Here is an 8,399-nt window from a genome sequence, read left to right as displayed (position 1 = left end):
TGTGTGTGCGCACGCAGAACAGTGCAGAGGGAGGCATCCCCAGGCCTCGGTGCAGGTGCACATCCTCTGCAGCGGATGGGTTAAGCATCCCACACGGCTGTGCGCTGGGGAAGGCAGGCTGTGCTGGCATGGAAATGTCAGCCTGCAAGCAGGCGTTAACCTACTTCCATCAGAGAGGCTGGGAATGGCCCTGGTGTGCATTCCCTGATCTCTCCTTGCGTTCATAAGCCGTGGCTGAAGAGGAGATTTATTTTCTGTGAGTCTGAAAGTGTGACTGAATACTCATCGGGAGGGTTGTTTTGTGTTTCGAGGCTGCGGCTTCCCTGCTGTATTTCATGTTTACAGTTTATGATACACTGAATCCTTTGGTGCCTGGTTCTCAACTCTGCAATAGAAATGTCACGAAATCCACTGCAGTATGTGCTGTCTTGATTTTTCCAACCACTTGCTAATGCTTTCAATAAGGTTTAAATCACAGCTCTCCTGGAGAATGCTTATTATGGAATTCTGTCATCTATGGCTGTGGGTTTTATTCCTTCCCAGTAACTGCCATAATGCTGCCTTTTGGGTCCCACCAAAGCGCGCACGCTCAGCAAGCAGCATTAGCAAGGCAAGGTGATTTGGTTAATGTGTGTTCCCTTGTCTATCTCCTCCAGATTCCTCATGAGCATATTGTATCATAGTTCATTGCCTTTTTCCAGGCCAACATGTCCTTTCAGTTGCTTATAATCTCTGTAGGCTTAAAGAGAAATAAAAAGCATGTGGTAGTTTTGCATATTCAGTAGGAACTTCTCTATTTTGTTGGCTACCAAATATCCTTACAAAGTGAGCATCCCGGTAATGCAGTGGAAGACTTAGCATTATTCCATTATATGAACACGCAGTACTGACCTTCTTTTCCTCATAGCAACAGAAAATGCATCATAATTAGAGATAGGTGTCATAACAGACAGAAGGGAACTGAAAGGCTCCAGATCTCTCCAGAAAATAGCCTAATAATCCTGATGAGGGTTCTCTCTACTGCAGTACCACCATAGAACCATTTGAGTTGGAAGGGACACTTAAAGGTCATCTGGTCCAACTCCCCTGCAATGAACAGGGACACCCACAGCTCAGTCAGGTTGCTTGGAGCCTGGTCCAGCCTGATTTTGGTTGTCTCCGAGAACAAGCATGCTATGGCTTCTCCACTGCCTGGTATTCTAGGGGTTATTTGCATTTATTTCTCCCAAGGTCAGACTTGGTTTAGATCCAGGGGCTCTATTTTGAAAGAGAAATATGGAAATCTACCTGGTAAGGAGAACAGAGGAATACTGTGAGCTCCTGTATTTTTGCAGGGAGTTTCTCCTCCTGCAGCAGTATGTCATTGGAATAATGAGGCAGCGTGCTGCTTGACTGTGCGGTGGCCAGATCAGCAGGGATTTCAAGAGATAAGTAATTCTATTTGATTTTGAATCCAGGAATGATAATTTACATTCTTTTCCACTTTAGAGAGAGAAAGGGAGTCTGAGCTATAATTAGAGTTTTTTTTCCTGTCTGCTTTGGTCTTCTGTTCCTGTTATTGTCTGGAAACGGTGGCAGCAGCAGCCTTAAAAGCAGGGAGTCATGACAACTGACTCTTCCTGGAGTAATTTGGGTTGCTAGAAGGAAAAAAAGAAATACCCCTGAAACACAAGTGCCTGAAAAATGCAATTAGATCAGAAAACTGAGGCAGAAGTATGACAGCAAATGGCTGGGAACCACCTGTGAGTTGGGGGCTTATCTTTCTGCTCTGCTTCTGGGCTTGGTCTTCCAGTGGTAAAGAACAAAAGCAAGCTGGAATCATTTATGTCAGCTGAGGGTCTAGCTTCATGCCTTTGGATAAATAAATGCCCACACAAACAGCTAATTAATTGCAGGAGGAGTGTCTTGCATAAGAACACTTTAATGACTTGGAGGAAACGCTGCACTGAATTTTACAGGGTGAGATCTCAATCAATTAGCAGTTTTGAAGATGCTATGCTGAAACTCCATGTCCTTGTAGCACTGCACAGGAGTGCTCAGTGCCTGCCTTTATTGCATGAATTTGAGCTTCCAATTGACAAAGTTACCCCCAGCAGAGAAACATTTGACCCAAATGTTAGATTGCAAACAAAGGAAGAAACACTTTGAGGCAAGCAGTCTTCTGAACAGCTGCGCTTTGGTTTCTGCCTAGCATAGCAGGAAATGTTTTATTAATCTCCATTCTTGCTTGTATCTTTCACACTAATAACTAAACTTTGTAGTTATCCCTAACCCTTCACAGGGGAAATTGTTATTCATTGCACACACTGACCAGGTGAATCCTTGTAAGTCCCATAAGGCATAACAACCATATAGTTTAGCCAGCTCACAGGTGCTAAGAAAGGAGAGCCCAAACCCATCTATGGCTTTCCGGTAACTTCCTTCCAGCTAGATTCCACATCTTCCATGTCAGCATAGCATTAGTGCTTTTGTCTTGCAGGTGAGTACCAAAACCTTAGATATGAGCAGCCAGGACTCCAAACTTGTGTTCACCTCCTAACCAACAGGTGATCCAGTATCTGTTATCGTATCTGTGAACTGAGTTTAAGCAGTCTTCTGCTCTTCCTCTGTGGTCCTCATTCTTTTGAAATAGCACTACCTGTCTGTTCAGTATGAAGGGTGTCATGTGGGAGACCCCATATGGAAAAAACCTTTGCAGTTTCCATAAACATCCAGTTTATAATTTACTAAAAGCAACCAGGAAAAAAAATATTTCGAGAATGACTTTATCTTCAACTAACTCCAGATGTAAAAGGCTCCATGGCTGTGTGTCAGGATTGGAAAAAAAAATGAATAGAACACTGTGAATTAATTTTTCTAATGAGCTTTGCAGCCACATTATGCACTTCAGCATCTTCAAACAATTAAACTACAGTGCTATGCGAGGGGACCCCAAGTGCCACCCTTTGACACAGTGCTCCTAAAGGACCCTCCAAAGAGTTTTGTCTCCCCTTTAATTTCTTTCCACTGCAAGGCAGAGAATATATTGTTTGGTCACTTCACCAACTGAAAAATGATGTGCAGTGTTAGTTGCAATGGTATTTTTGTAGCTCTCATTTATTCTCCTATCCAGACAGCAAAGGCAAAGCAGTAGCAGTTTATAGAGCAGAGAACATTTTTACTCAGTTCTCTTAAATCTTTTTAGCAGCCCTTGAGCAAAATGTTTATACTGTAAACAAAATTTAGTAAACAATTCAGAAGAGTTATTGTGACAACCTGTCTGTCCCTCCTGAACCGTTGTATTTCTATCCCATTCATTCCTCACACCTACTGCTGCTGACCGTCTAGCCCATATTTACCTGTAGTGCTCTCTGCAGTCTTAAAATATTTCATGTTGATTTACATCTGTTTCTCTTCTATTGTCTTTGGCTGCTGGATTTTTTTTCTTTTTATAAAGAGGATGAAAAATGCTAACTGATTTTTCACTGCTCATGACTAAGAAGTGGGTTAGCGACATGAATAAGCCCTGCACGTTTGACTGTGACCAGGTAAAGCCATGAGCAAGAGATGCACATTCTTCCCCAGAGCTCTTCAGCCTCCAGTTGTCAACCCTGCTGAGCTGGTGAGCGTCACTCCTGCTTTCATCCTGCTTCCCCATTCTGTGTGTCACAGCCCCAGTCAGACCTCACTGCTGCTCAGCGTGGTCCTTCAGCGTGCAGGTCCTGCAGAGTCTAGGGGCTGTTAGGCTGATATTCAAGGAGAAGAGCAACGGTAAAAGAGTAGAGCATGCCACAGGATTACAAAAGTCAAGCTCTGTCACTGATACTCTGATAGAAAGTGAAAACATTCACATGAACCTTCTGCACAGCCAAACTGCTTTAATAAGAAAAGAAAACCCACTTTTTAATCTGAGCTCTGTGGAATTAAACCTCCACCAGAAACCACCTCTGACACTAATCTTCAAGCAGAGGCTTGCATCTGTTCTTTCTTTCAATGTGGTTTTCTTCAGCTGAGGTCATCCATATAGAAGCAAAGTTTTGTAGGCAGAAAATAGAGCAATTACCAGCACTGTGAAATAGCAACTCTATTTTTGTAAGCCAGGGAAGTGTGGCTAATTGCAAGTGACTTCCCCCTTCATCATCAGCTCTTAAGCACCAGGATGGCACTTGGGAAACCGGGGTTCTCAGCTCAGTTCAGTTATAGACTTATTGGGTGAATGTGGACAAGTCAGCAATGAGAGCTGAGGCTGAGATCCTCAGTTTTTAGCTCCAAGTAATGGAGTGAGGCAGAATCCTGGTCCCAGACACTCCACATACCAGGATTTCAGCACAGGAGGAAGCAGAGTCTAGAAAGCCTCTTTCTTCCGCTGTACAGTCCCTGACTAGTCCATGACAATTCCACTTCATATGCATTTCTCAGGACAATTCTGAGAAAAGTAGCACTTGGAGTCCTGGGGTACTCTCTGCTGGACAGACAGATTTATCCACTCCAAACATTTACCTCCTATAAAAACAAAAGAAACAAGCCTGCCATTCTGTCCAGTCTATCCCATCTCTATCAGCTGGTTAAGTGGGCAGCAAATTTATTTTGTGTTACATTCCATTATGAGTAGAGGATTGATGCCTGGAAGTATTTTAATGGCACTGTTGACCTTGATAATAAAACTGTCTATTCTAGTTCGCAGTGGTAATGACATCCAATACCTCCTGATGCTAGTGGAGAGGCCTATCTTCCATTCTGTCTTCCTTCTTACGTCAGTGCTATCTGCCCATCCACTAGCAGTTATTTCAGGCTGTAGTGATGCCCAGAACCATTTCCGCATTCTCTCTTGCAACTTGCTGGGTGCTCAACACCATATGACTCTGACAGCTGCAACTGCTACTAGCTGCTATCTCAGGCCTGTGCATAATTTGGAGAACAATTTACATAATTCTAAAACCTAAAAATACCTCAGCACGAATGAAATGCATTAATATGTGCTGTTCTAACGGGTATGGAAATGGTCGCCGCTTTCCCTGTGCACTCTGAAACAGGGATTCTCAATGCTTCTTCTTCATCTGACAGGGCTGACATTTGTAAGGGATATTTAAGGACAGCAGAACAAGCGATAATTACCCTTAACATGCATCACAGGCGTTTTGTCAAATGATTGGAGAAGCGCCTTCCAGAACAATTAGCTGTCTGAAATAGCTGAGCCCCTGTCCTTTACATGTTGACTAAAAAGGACGTGAAGTCAAAAGATCAAGCAAGAAAATACAGATCCCCACCTGGGGGCCCACCTGTCCACCCATTTCCATCCTCAGCCTGCTGATAATGTTCACCCACCCCACTTTTCTCAGTTAATTATCATGCATTTTTCATGTCTCCCTGGTGGAGCATAGGGAATATCTGTGACCTTTTCACTTCCACGTACCAATCACCCTTGCAGGTCATGGCAGAACAGTCTGTAACAATGCAAGCTTTCCTGTGCTACCAAGGCAGCAGCTAATACTGTTTGGACCAGCACTAAAATGCATAAGTTAATTACATTCAGCAATGCTCTGGACACTTAACCCACCTAGATCTGCTGGAGGTCATGGTGACTTTAACACTTCCCCACAACAGTGATCATGGAACTGGTGATGAAAGGTTCTATCCGTATTCTGCTGTTGACTTCCCAGCACACTGCTTGGGTCCAGGAGTTTGCTTGCAGAAGAGGCTACACTATGTGATTTTGGCCTTCAGACTTTCCTCTGAAATCTAAAGGTCTGTAAGAGATACAGCCAAGGAGTAGCAGCAAACCATATGAACTCCTGCTATCTTTAAATAAGCATCAAGATGCACGTGCTAGCTATGCACATAGGCTGTAGGCTTCAGGACTGAAGCTGCCTTGTATGTATGCAGCAATTCTTAAGAAGCAAAAGGTATGTGGGAAATTACCATTTTCAGGATCAGTGTATCAAACTGAAAATGATGAAGCAGACAAAGGACCAATCAAAAGCAGAGTAAAAATGACATAGTTATTGCACCCCTTGCTGTGATGCCCTACTCACAGATGTGAGAGTGTCATAGACGTGCAAGAGCATAGACTGCTCTGACAAAGAGTCAAAACCCTGATTGCTGAACCCAACCAAAAATCTGGCCCAAGCTGTTCAATCAATTTGAGTGTTTCAAAGCTGGCTGTAACCTTCACTGGGCTGAGACTTTCATGAGGGGAGTCTCTGTTGTGATAGGACAGTAGTCAAGTGGTTTTGTCAATTGGAAGATGCCTAGACAGCTGCTGCTGAACTTTGCAGGAGTATCCAAGTACAGTACATGGGCTTAATTATCCCTCTTTCCCATACAAAGCTAAAGATTTTCTTTGTGAATATATTTGCTTGGATAGGCTGCAAAGTTCCTTAACTATGTTCATCAAGAATGTAGTTCTGGCACCAAAACTGCCACAGGCATGCAGCCATGCAGTTTTCTCAACTTAATAGTACTGCACTCATATCAAAGCCTCAAAGTGCTCCTTCTGCTGTGCTAGTGAATCTTTTAGGAATACAAAAACCATATAACTGATTGCAGTGGAAGACAACAGCTCAAAATACTCATAAAACCTTCTGAGCTAAAATCAGTTCATGTGTCAGAAGATACCATCTCCATTTATTGATTGATTTGGGCTAGAGCTTGTCTCCTTTGCTTCTATCAGACAGAGCCCAGCAGAACAGGAACTCAGCTCAGGGTGTTCCCAGAAATAAAAAAACAGAACAACAACAAACAACATTTTGCTGTCACTCAGTGTGCCAAAAACTGTGACAATTTAAACCAGGACAAACTGTTTACCTTTTTCTCAGAGGCAGTAGACTAGTATTTTACTGAGAATAGCAACTACTTGAACAAAAGCATATTAATCTTGTTTGATTCGGCACTCCCTACCTTTCTTTGTCCCCTGCTTCCTTAGAACTCATTTGGCAAAATCAGGAATTTGTTCCCCCTGGTGACAGAGCATGTTATTGTTGAGTCTGCTTGTGTATAATGGAGACACAATTGGAACTGCTGTCAAACTAAACCGGTCTAGGAAACAGGGAGATTGACTTCTCCTAGATTAATCTATTTCGCTCTTTTTCCTAATACTTTTCATTTCCTGCTTCTCAAATCAATGTTTTCTCCTTCCATCTTTAGTAGCCATAGGTAACTCTGTGGAAGTCAGCTGATTTACAAAGACATCAAAAAGCTGTAGAGAAAAAAATCAGACATTTTAGTGATTGCCCTTCATGCTACTGATGTGTTTGCTACATTCTTCTGCCTGTGGTGCATGACTTGCAATCCTTTTGTACCATCACTGAGAGTCACAGCAGTTGATGAAGTTGTGCTTTATTACAAGCATTTGTTTTCTTTCTTGCTAACGTGGCCAGGCTGATTCCCATCCCACTTGTACTGGTTTTATAGTGCTTTATGACAGTGATCACAACAACTTCTCCTCATTTTGGTTTGACATAAGATACTGACCAGCTGCAATACTAAAATGGGATGGAAAGTACCTCAATAATAGTAGAGTGGCAAAACCTCTGGCTACAGCAGATGAAAATAAGCCCAGATGCAGCAGCTACAAACACACACAAAAAAGGAAAATAACTACTTACCTTTGGAAAGCCTCAGGTAGGCAGGGATTTCCAGCAAGAGATGCCCTCACCTCCCCCTGCCAACCCTTAAATGAGGTCTGAAAAGGGGTGGAGCCAGGATCCACACACCTGAGACCCCCTGGATTGGCACAGCCTTCTCACCAGGTGCTCCATCACTGCTTCAGGCTGCGACTTGGCATTTCTGCTATGCCAGTAAAATACTGTTGACACAACTACATTGGTGACCTGAAAAGTGTTTGACTTCAATGAAGCTGAATGTGTTCTCCTCCTGTTTTTTTCCCTTTATACAGAACTGCTTGGGATGAAAGAGTCCAAGCCAACAATTCTTTCAGTCTTTCCCAATTACACGTGGACAAAGCAAATTGGCACATCCTAAAAGAAGATAAGACCAATAGGTTTCACACAGACTTGCTGTGCAGGCACAATTGATTGGAGCATTTGCAGCACATCTGATGTACTGAGGATGAAGTGAACTCTGTGGACGTGCAGATTGTTTTTAAAAGCAGTAATGGACCATCTAAAGCAGTAGGGTTGGGATGCCTTGTTCCACCCCTTACAAGAAATATGGATGTATTTGTATTTTTACTGTGCTTCTGTTTCAGATCAGGAATGTTGGATGCCAGTTTCCCAACTCCAGCAGTGATGGCAGAAGGTGTATTTGTTGCACAGTCTTTTGTCAGGGTCAGGCAGCGGTGAGGCTAATTGTACACCTCTTGGCTACCCTTTGGTTCTCAAAAAAAATAAATAAAGCTACCAATTCAGAAGGGTTATAAAAAGAAACCTGCGGTGTGATTTTAAAATCCAGAGAAAATAACT

The 8,399-nt window shown here is 42.9% G+C and overlaps 1 long non-coding RNA gene across 1 annotated transcript; it reads right to left on the bottom strand.

Annotated features, from left to right (window-relative positions):
• Positions 1-3,570: 3,570 nt before the first annotated feature.
• On the bottom strand, positions 3,571-7,633 carry LOC116231899 (uncharacterized). The gene is made up of 3 exons (XR_004167563.2): positions 7,584-7,633; positions 5,537-5,726; positions 3,571-4,482 (listed from the first exon to the last, which is right to left on the bottom strand). It is a non-coding gene; the product is annotated as an uncharacterized LOC116231899 (long non-coding RNA).
• Positions 7,634-8,399: the final 766 nt, after the last annotated feature.

The sequence above is a fragment of the Phasianus colchicus genome, chromosome 15, assembly GCF_987193195.1.
Source record: "Phasianus colchicus chromosome 15, bPhaCol1.hap1.1, whole genome shotgun sequence".
Lineage (NCBI taxonomy): Eukaryota > Metazoa > Chordata > Aves > Galliformes > Phasianidae > Phasianus > Phasianus colchicus.
The sequence above is the reverse complement of the archived record's forward strand: the minus strand, read 5'-3'. Positions and strand labels throughout refer to the sequence as shown.